Source organism: Vipera berus, assembly GCF_964194415.1.
Source record: "Vipera berus genome assembly, chromosome: 5".
In the NCBI taxonomy this organism is placed as follows: Eukaryota; Metazoa; Chordata; class Lepidosauria; order Squamata; family Viperidae; genus Vipera; species Vipera berus.
Genome location: NC_138207.1, coordinates 63,113,790 through 63,125,239, shown reverse-complemented (window position 1 = coordinate 63,125,239; position 11,450 = coordinate 63,113,790). Strand labels below are relative to the sequence as shown.

General features: G+C 38.0%; 1 protein-coding gene across 1 annotated transcript in view; it reads left to right on the top strand.

Moving 5' to 3' along the window:
- The first annotated feature begins 4,009 nt into the window (after positions 1–4,009).
- Positions 4,010–11,450, top strand: part of FAM53B (family with sequence similarity 53 member B) — a 132,439-nt gene continuing 124,998 nt past the window's right edge. Inside the window, exon 1 of the mRNA XM_081328483.1 lies at positions 4,010–4,034. The gene's annotated coding sequence lies outside the window, so the exon portion shown is untranslated. The remainder of the gene's footprint in view (positions 4,035–11,450) is intronic.

Below are 11,450 nucleotides of genomic sequence, written 5' to 3'. Positions count from 1 at the left end.
GCTTTGCCAGATATAGCTGCAAATAAAATTCAGTCGTTCCAGAGAATCAGTTTCAAGCCTTCTATTGATTTAGCATGAATTATGGCCATTGTCATAATCACCAATGCCGGAGGATGGATTTGAGGAGAATCATGTTAGCTATTGAATGTTCTAAATCTATGCAGCTTGGCCCGCATCATCTGGAATGCAATATACTACAGAAAAGCAAAGAATGATAATTACTGTGCTCTGCAGAGCTATCTGTGAGTGACAATATATGTGGCCTTCATGTCAGACTGGCTATCAGCTGAGATTAATTCACAAGAGGCCACATTTTTTGGACAGATTGCCTAGTTCTAATTATCCATCTTGTAATCTCTAGGCTACAGCTGGAACATTTTATACATGGAGTTATCTGTTAAGAAATAGCCATTTGAAATATAGATGTTGAACTGCTGTGACTAACATGCTGGGAGACCACTTCTTGCCAGTGTTTAAGATTAAACAATTGAAATGGCTTCCAGTCAATTTCTTACTTATAATTCAACATACTGGTGCTTCTTTTCAAAGTTGTCTGCAATTTAGAATAGTTGACGGATCATCTGTAGCCCTATTTGCAGAGATATATATTTACTTTTCTATACATTAAGACTGTATTTATATTCCTGTCATCCAAGATAAAGGAGATAAGTCTCAATAGTGACATTCTGAGTAGAGAATGCTATTCCTAGACAACATAATCAAGTCCTATTTTATCAGATGAAAATAATTCCAATTTTCCAGATCTTTTGATAATTTCTGCCTCTGAAATTGGTTTTGTGCTTTTTTCACTTCTATTTTTGTTTAAGATGTAGTTTCAATATGGTGACTGTTTTGTGTTTACGGTTAGGTTTTATTTTAATATATGCTTGTCAAGAAGGCAAAGATTCTTTGAAGACTGGTATACATAATAAATAAATGAATGTCATTCTCTTGTTGTGAAAAGCTGGCTTTTTGGAGTTATCCGGGATATCTTAAATAAATCCTTTAAAATATAGCTTGACAAAGGCAACTATGCAATGCACCAAAATTAGAGTTTATTATCCTGTGATGCTCTGCACTTCAAAACATGGATTATTAAAAATGCTAATTATACATGTCGCCTTCATTGCTTTAAATCTGGAATGTAAGAACTATTTTTACAACCATTAAAGGTATGTATGTGTCCTCTCTCTGGCATAAATCTTGTTTTCTTATAAAATGGATCACAAGATAAAAAAACAAGGATTCTTTTTCTTTTTGTTCCAATCTCTTTTACTTGGACTCTTCTGAATTTTTTACATATTAAAAATATTTTTAAATGGTGATACCATTACAGACTGCTAGATAAAACCAAACGGATTAACAGATTAAGTATATTTGAAATTTGTAAAGGAGTTTCAGCTTTCAGTTACCAATAGAGCTCTTATATCTTAGGTTAACTTTAACTAAGGAGCAATTGTTTTAGCAACCGTTAAAAGTGTATAAAAAAACTTCAGGCAAACCAAGCTTTGAATTTCCTCCAAATCAATAACCCTGTGGATTATATTTCTCAGACTATTCAATCTGGAAAACAAATTGAGGTATACTTTATGTGCAGGGACTCCAAAGCTATAATTTCAAGTGCTTTAAACACTGAAATCACTACAGCTGTTCTTTTCTATATTAAATTAGACATGCTTAAATCAAATGTAATAGATGTAGAAGGGATAATTTTGCTATGCAGGTTCCCTTTTTTATGAATTCAGAAGCTGATCACACACAGACTTCAAATCGGTGGAGAATTAACAATGGTAGCTTTTTGTTTCTATTTATTAAAAATGCTTACTGTATTCTTAACTTCTATTTATACAATGCTTGTTAACATCTATAGAGTTTGATTACAAAAACTATAAATACTGACTCAAAAATAAAGCCCTTGGATGTAATGGTGTTACAGAACCCATGTGGAATAGAGAAATATTGAAACATGTGCTAGCACTATGTTAGTAGCCATCTTCAGATTCACAAAGTAAGAAACATTTATTGTAATAATGAAAGGAGTATAAGCATCCGGGGTCTTTTTTTTGCAAGTCAACAGTTTATTAAGGGATCAGTACATACCAGTAGGAGTCACTCTAAGCTTAATAGAAAATTTAAGAAATTAAAATAAGGCATATTTGCATCCAATGCACTAATTAATTTTTAATAAAGTAGTTGATTTTCCTGATTAAAGAGCACCAGCACTGGTGCTTCTTAAAACACAGCTGTTTTCTAAGTAACTACCCCGCAACAGAATTACTGTAAGCCAATTCATTTACTAAAAGTTTTCTTAAGTTCTGAAATAACAAAACATTTAGTCATTGGAGTATTGGACAGATTTGTTGGACTAAACTGAAATTCTAATATAAGGCACAACGCATACCACACACCTCACCAAAATTAAACAAATTTAACATAGTACAGATAGACTCGATTTACCATAGTAGTATGGCGTGACAAGTATTTTAGATTATATAACTCTTTCATGTGCCTCAGAATTTTGCTGAATATCTTCTAGGACACAAGGGGTCTGAAATTCATATCTTTTTAGTCTCTCCAGGGCAGATACACAAATAGTTGGCCAACTCTGAGGCAGCAGTGTGGTGATTTAAAGTAAGGGTAGCAATTAAATAGATCCCAATTCAAGTCGTCAGTAATGGAAATTTACTAGATGCCTCACTACTATTTTCTCAGCTCAAGGCTTGCTATTGAAAGTTACATCCCCACATATTTAATATGCTTTGGGTTTCTGAAGGAAACATGGGATGTATATTATTATATCTGATTGACTTTTGACTCGATCAAAGATTATTTATAATCCAAGACAGAAAGGGTATACAGATTCAGTACAGAGAACTAAATCTTAAGTGTGCATATTTTTCAATGTGTACAACTACCATACAGGTAGTCCTCAACTTAGGACCACAACTGAGCCCAGAATTTATGTCGCTAAGTGAGAAATCTGTTCAGCGAGTTTTGCCCCATTTTACCACTTTTCTTGCCCCATTCATTTGTTAAATGAATCACTACAGTTGTTAAATTAGCGGCAGGGTTGTTAAGTGAATCTCGCTTCCCCACTGACTTTGTCAGGTCCCAAAAGGGGGATCACATGACCCCCCCCAGGACACTGCAACCGTCGTAACTATGAACCAGTTGCCAAGCATCCCAATATAAATCACGTGGCCATGGGGATGCTGCAAGGGTCACAAAGTGTGGGGGGAAAAATGGTCATAAGTCACTTTTTCCAGTGCCGTTGTAATTTCGAACAGCCACTAAATGAACTTTTGTTGAGAACTACCTGTCTTTTCAAGGCTTCGAAACATCGGAAGTCTGGCTCAATCCCAAGTAGAACTGTCTCCCTTGCAGGCTACCATGCCGCCGCCGCCGCCTTCTTGCAAGTAAAGCTGAACAGGAGGAGGGTCTCGGCGGCTGTGAGCCCCAAACCCGCTGATGCGCTCTCTCCCCACCCCAGTTACAAATGCCATAGCCATTGCTGGCGGCCCCGCCAAAGTCCGACACAGCCTTTCGCCTCCGACAGCCGCGCGAGTCGCACCAGAACATCAAAGCCAAACTTCCACGCCGCCGCGCGCGCGCCGTCCCTCGGTTTCTTTTTAAAGGTCTCGCGGAGCGCTCAAACCCGGAAGTGGCCAGCTTATTTCCTTTTTCCGGGAAGGTCCCATTCACAGCATCGGCGTTTCAGCCGGGGGGGGGGGGCGGAGAAACGGTTTCATGGAGTCCTCTCGCTAACGATCAAAATCGGGATTTCCATTGAGGATCCTGTAAGGATCGACTTCGAAATGAGATTTCAAGCCCCGAGTCATAGAAAGGAATGGCAGTGAGCGTCATCAGTCGCTTGCCAGCCTTTCTTTACTCAAGCCTTGCCCCCCCCCGTTTCCCTCTCCTTTGCCGTTGGTTTCGCCCAGGGGGCAGATACTGTTACAATGTGTAGACTGGGACAACTCGGGCACTTTCATTCCCTTCTTGGAGAGGCAGAGAGGAAGCCGGGCTGCCTTAAGGTGGAAGCTCTATTTTTTTGTTTTGTTTTGCTTACCGCTTATCCTTCCCCGCTTTTATCTCTTTTTCCTCCTTCCTGGTAATTTGCACTTCGGTTTTCTTGCCTGCACGTGAAAAGGAGCACTTCGGTATTTCAGGGTGAGATTCGCCAGAGCGATCCGGTGCCTCCTGCTGTAGCTCCTTTCCAAGGTCTGCTGCTTGATTCGCATTCCGAAATACTCCCTAGTGCAGGGGTCGGCAACCTCGGCTCTTTTATGACTCGTGGACTTCAACTCCCAGAATTCCTGAGCCAGCATAGCTGGCTCAGGAATTCTGGGAGTTGAAGTCCACGAGTCATAAAAGAGCCGAGGTTGCCGACCCCTGCCCTAGTGAGTAGTAGGAAGGAGAGGACTGATCTTGGGGAATCCCCTTCGGCTTTCTGATTTCGCCGCTCGGGGCTGCCAAGGGCTGGAAAAGGGTTTGGAGAAAGGCTGCAGGAGTCGAGAACGGGGGTGGGGGTGGAGGTGGGAGGTTGGGTTTTGTTCTTGGCTTTTTTTTTTTTTTGGAAAAGTTGAGTTGCCTCTTCTCAGTTTAATGTACTTGGCATGTCACTGCATCGGTTGGTTGATTGACTGGATGCAGACCCCGAGGGTAAGCCGCTCCTGCTGCTGCTGATCAAACATTGAGTTAACATTTTCTTTCTCTTCCCGTCCGTCCCCCAAAGTAGGGGGTTTTTTTTGTTTTGTTTTTTTGCTTTTCTCTTTTTAGGATCATCGTAATTCACTGCATGTTTTACACTTGCACATGGCGATAGGATCTGCCCTTGAACGGCTGTTGTAAAGTCATATTTTTCCCCCCAATACGTCATTGATTTATCAGCTGTATGAGCAGTTCCTCCCAGGCTTCATTTCTTGTGAAAATGAAAATCGGGCTGGCAGCGGGTACTTTTGTATGCAAATCTATTTAAACTGTTCTATTCATCACAGGACTTGCCAGCAGTATGTAGATCTGTCTGCCATACTTGCTCTGCATATTTGTATCTTTTAATTTAAATCTATACATCTGTTTTCTGAGTTGGTTTGATAATATATATTTCAGTGTGCATTGTAGGAACTGTATAATGATTTTGCTACAGTTGAATGGAAGACAGACTGCCAAGAAGTCTATGTGTTGTCCTTTCAGCTTTATGTCTCTGGGAGTAGGTTACTCATATATTTAAGTAGCTTAACTTTCTATTAATACTTGCATGGATTTTTCTACTCCCTTATTTTTATGAAAGGAGGAGTATGGCCAGTAAATACAAACAGTAATTTATATTTTACAGATAGGCCAAGATGAAATGTGATCTTATTAAATATTTTTCTTACAAGACCAAATTTGAAATAATCAAATGCAATAGTATTCATTTGTGTTCCACACATGAGCAAAGTCACATTATAAAATAGTCATGAAAATAAAATAAAATGATCATTTATTTGTTTTTGCATTTGTCTTAATTTAAATGTCATTTGCTTAGAAACCTATCACAGACTGTGTGGTTGGCATTATATAAGTTAACTGCAGATATTTTAGTTTTGGAAATAAAGCTGTGGAAGTTATAAAATTTGAAGCAGAACTCATTCCCCCCTTTTTGTTTTAAGAGGAAATGAATCATTGGTTGAGATGATTTAAGAGCTAGTTTGACACCAGGTATAAGGCTTGAACTCAATCAGTATATGTTATATTCTGATCATAGGAATGCACTGCTTTGTTATAGGGAAGAATGCAAAACTCTGTTAAGTACTATTAAGAACCATACAATCCAGATGTGAAAATATTGGGCCAAATTTGAGTTTGCAGGATTTCTTGCCCTTGTGTATGCAGTATCGATTAATTCTGTGTGCTCTGCCAATATTGAAAACAACTACTTGTTGCAACTTGAAGAAGAAAGGTAATGCCACCAGCAACTATTGCAATCTGCATTTAAATATTTTTTGAATGAACATCTAGGCTGCAGTCCTAAAGTCACTTATAAAACAGTAAACTTGGAATTCTTAAACTTTGCAAATACAAATGATAAATTTCCAGTTTGATTAGTGGTGAGGCGCTAGGCTAGAACATGAGAAACCACAAGTGAAAAAGTCCTGTGTTAGCCATGAAAGCCAGCTGGGTAACTTTGGGCCAGTCATTCTCTTTCAGTCCAATTCTTACAGAATTGTGGGTAAACAGGAGTAGGAAGGTGTGTTGAATGTGTTCGCTGCCTTGAGTTATTTGTAAAAATAATAAAGGCAAAATACAAATAAATAAAATAAAAATAAATTTGTGGGACAGCTCCACATAAATAAAAATAATGCTTCCATTTAGGTTAGACCTTTGGCAGAAAATAAATAGGCACCAGGTTGGCTCTGGCAAAGCTGCAGTGGTGTCAGTATATTTGCTCCAGCTTTGCTTGCCTGGGCAAGCCCGACTGCTTTTAAAACTAATTGCAGATCCCCCTCACATAACCCCTGGAAATCTGGAGAACCCCTTCAATAAGCACAGTTGAAGCTCAATGCAACTTATTTTATTTTTATTCTTAAAAAATAATCTTTATTAATTATTTACAGTAAAATTGACAACAGAATAATACATAGGGGAAGGGACAAGGGGTTTAAAGACACAAACCATATAATCACATAGTAGAAATTGTGAAAAACAGATAAAACAGACCGAAAGTTATATCTACTCTTCTATTAACAAAAAATATATAATCCCAGCTAAACTTTCCAATACATAAAATATCCTTATCATTAGAAAAAGAAAAACAAAAAAACAAAAACAAAACTACCATTGGTCATATCTTATCAACCTTGTAGGCCTAATAAATTACACAAATCAATTGAGTGGGCGATCTCATCACTCGTCTCCTAAATTGAGCCTTCTTTTAAGCCATACTGTACAAAACATTTGTTCCAACTTATGTTATATAGTGATTCACGTTTATCTTTTAAAATGTACGTTAACCTGTCCATCTCGGCACAGAGGAGAATCTTGTTTATTATCAAATGATCAGGGGGTATATCTGGGTCCTTCCACAATTGGGCAAAGGCCATCCTCGCCGCTGTTGAGACATGAACAAATATATACCAATCTCTTTTGTCAATATTGTCTGGTCTTATACCCAGTAAGTAGAGGTCTGGCTGCATAGGGAAGCTCACGCCGGTTATTTCCAACAGCCACTGTTGAATTTTTCTCCAATATCGTCTGGCATATAAACAGGTCCACCATTGGTGGAAGAAGGTGCCCTTGGTCGAGCAACAACATTTCCAGCATCTGTCAGAAGATCCTGGAAACATTTTAGTGTTTCTAACAGGGGGGAGATACCAACGGTAGATCATTTTATAGAAATTTTCATTAAAGGAGGAGGATAGAGTCAGTTTCATGATCTTATTCCATAAGTTCTGCCACATATCAAGCTGTATTGTCCTCCCAATATTTCTCCCTCAGGCAATCATCGTGTCTTTTACAATCTCTTCCTCCATGAAACTGGACAGCAGAAGATTGTATACGTTAGAGATAAATTTCCTTTGACTACCCAAGAGGAGCTTATCGAATGATTGTAATTGAAGAGCGATACCATACTCTGGTTTGTCTCTAGCGGTTCTAGTTTGTATTTGGGCATAGGACCACCAATCTATGTTGCATCCTCTAATTTGAAGATCAGCTCTGGATCCAAGTCTCCCACCTTCATCCAACAAGTCACCATAGGTCCAATTTCTCTTTATGCTGTGTACAGTCGGGAGGGTCACTGATTCTAGCGGAGATACCCATTTGGGGATCTGTGTATACACTTGTTTTTTAACCTCATCCCAAACCCTTTGCAAATTTCCTCTAATGTAATGGAGTGGTAAAATACTTAGATTGCTTATCCTTCTGTGGCCATAAAAAAAGAATGCCAACCTCGCTGCAAATCATACCCTTCGAATGTCAAAATACGTTTTCTTGAAAGGGTCACCCAATCTTTTATCCAAACCAAGGAAGAGGCTTGGTAATAAAGCTCCCACATAGGGAGCCCCAAGCCACCTTTTGTTTTATGCTCCTGCAACATTTTCCTTTTTATACGAGGTTTTTCCCCTCACCAAATAAATTTACCCAAAATTTGATCTAATTTCCTAAAAAAAAATTCCCCAATCTTGCAGGGGCCATTTCGGTAGGATATGAGCTTTTATTGCGGCTATTCTACCCAAGAGCGAGATCTGTATATGCCGCCATCTATCCAAATGCAACTTATTTTAGAGGAACATATATAGTAGCCTTCCAACATTGGACATTCTGGCTGGGAATGATGGGATTGAATTGAAACAGTTATGGAAAGTCCACTGGAGAAGACACACACACAGCACGTTAGGGTTGCACCTGACTTAAGAATTAAGTCCATAATCACATTTTCTTTAGGACGCTGAGCTTGTCGATCAGAAGGTCAGCAGTTTGGCGGGTCGAATCCCGAGTGCCGCGTAACAGAGTGAGCGCCTGTTACTCGTCCCAGCTTCTTCCAACCTAGCAGTTCGAAAGCACGTAAAAACGCAAGTAGAAAAATAGGGACCACTCTGGTGGGAAGGTAACAGCGCTCCGTGCGCCTTTGGCGTCTAGTCATGCCGGCCACATGACCACGGAGACGTCTTCGGACAAGTGCTGGCTCTTCGGCTTTGAAACGGAGATGAGCACCGGCCCCTAGAGTCGGAAACGACTAGCACGCGTGTGCGGGGGAACCTTTACCTTTACCTTATACTTTAGCATTTCCCCACAAAACACACTCCCATTGTTGTTGAGATAAATTCCAGAATTTCAGGTATCACAGTCAAAGATCAAGTTGGCTTGAAATTCTGAGAATTACAACCACAATTCCTGGATAATGATAATGACTCCTTTAGTTTAATCTCTTCTGTGGAGTGAATATTATGAGTTCTTGTGGCACAATGGAAAACCTAAAAATATCATAACAAAACCTGTGTTTAAAGATAGAACTATATACTAGTGAAGTAAATAAGGTTGATGTCATATAAGCAGAGCACTGAATATAATTACAGATTCCGATAAGTTTAATCATCTGTAAGTTTCACTCTTGATTGATGAAATGCTACATGAAAGTTCAGGTGAGGCTTGAAAATTGGTGAAGATTTTTAATGGCTAGAGCTCCTTGATATTGGGGTTTAACAATATATAATCTTATAACAATATAAGGTTTTGCACATATATTACTTGCAGACAACCTAATGGACTTTTCTATCTGAGACAGATGCTTCTCTCTTTGGGTAAAGGTATATAATATCCAAGATTACATTAAGTTAGTTTATTTTGACATCTGAACCAGGAAATTCTTCAATTGCATTTTCCTTTTCTTAGTATTAAAAATATAATTAAAAATTGAGACCCTGGCCCTTCATGACACAAAAATTATCGGTTGCCCACCCGTCTATTAAAGAAATGTTGACTAAATGGCATAAAAAGGTAAAGGTTTTCCTATCCAGTTGTGTTGGGGCATGAACAGGAGCTCACTCCATTGCATGGCACTCAGGTTTTGAATCTGGGCTGTCAACTTTCCAGTTGACAAGCTCAGCGCCTTTAACCACTGAGCCATCGTGCCCCTCTAAATGGCATACTTTCATTTTAATTCTCAATGTTGTACTGGAGGCATGTTTGGGGTGCTTTTATTGACCTCTCCTCCAGTTAGAGCATCATAGTAATCCAAATTTTTGTGAATTGTTGATCATATGGAAAAATCCTATTGTTGCATCTGTAGGGTAGGCTTTTCCATCCCAATTTCACTCACTCACACACACGTACACATATTTGGGAAAGGTTTTAAATAGAAAAATCCAATTATATGTTTTTAAAAAACCCATATTTGGTTTTATAATTGTATGTTACACTTCCTTTATCTGGATATACATTTCAGTCAATCATTAAAAAAACTGCTCATAATTATTTCTTCTCAGGTAACAAGATAATGAAGGTGTATTGTGTTTTTATATTTAATATCAAAAGTTATGGTATAATATGTTGATAGAAGAGGTGTTGGCTTTAGATTTAACCCAGATGTTAATACTTTCTTTCTGAATTCTCAAAAAACATTGCAAATGTAACTCACACTAGAAAATGCTCTTCATGTTTCTTAAAGTAATACTAACTTACAGGAATTAGACTTCTAAAATTTCTCGGTTCTAGGAGCTGTCTTAAATTCTTGCTTTTCATGATGCTTAATCACATTCCCTGATCTCGTGGATTTTCACATCTCTGCCTTAAAAAATTGATTTCATCATGTTTTTGATATTTTGGGGATGGACGAAGGAGAGGAAATATATCTTTATCCAGTTTAACAAATTATGTGCAGCTGTTCTATATTTTAGTATACTGTGAGAATAATGAATACATAAACAGAAGAATCAGGATAATCAGTAAAATGTAATAAGTGGAGTTTACTTCATATTTGTATGGCTATAAGGTTCAAAAATGATCAGTTATTTTTTTGTGGTTGTTTGGTAATATTAAGTTTGGAATGCATGCTTCCAATGAAAGACTGCTAAAAATCACACATTGTACCAGCATATTTTAGTGGTTTGAATTGTGGATGGTCTGCAGTCTACAAACTGGAGGCCCAGGAGCTGAAGGCAGATTTTCCACCTTCTGTAGGAGTTCAAGGTGACACATGCTGAAAAAAATCTTTATTTTGTCCTTGAAAAAAATACAAATTGAATGCTGGAGAGATAGAGATCAGGACAAATTGTCCAAGCAGAGCTTGGTGGTGATTTGTATTTGGCTGCTCTTGTTCCCAATCCAGTCTTAACATACTTAAATGCTATCTTAATATAGATGAATGATTATTCAAGTTTAGCTTGTTTTGTTGTAAGATTTCTCTGCCTCTCTTTATAAAAGAATGTGATATATATTTCTTCTTCCTCCAGTAGCTTTTTACTCATTATGCCTTCAGCAAGCTGTTCCATTGAATAAAAAAATTAAGTGTTCAAACATCAAAGACTTTTGTGGCCTCTTGAAGATTAACAAATCCATTTCAGTATAGGCTTTCCAGGAGTAGTCCATTTCATCTGGGCCACATAAGCTGATGCTGTTATACATATGTTATCCTTTAAGGAGCCTCAAGACCTTGATTTAAATTTGGTACAACAGAGTAGCATGATTATGTCTTTGGCTGTTGTTTAATTCAGTGAAACTGCCTAAGACAAATCAAGCTGCCACTCTTGTGTTTATCAAGAATCCACTGCATTTTAGATGTTATAAAATTAGATCAAACAGAATATCTACATGAGAAAAATATGGCTTATCTGCATGGAGCAACTTTTCAGTTCACTTAGTTGAAGTAAACTTTACCATATGAATGGTAAAATGGTGTAAACTAGAATTTTTGATTGGTTCTCAGTAGGAAAGCTCTAAATAGCCCTAAATAGCACTTACTGTATATACGA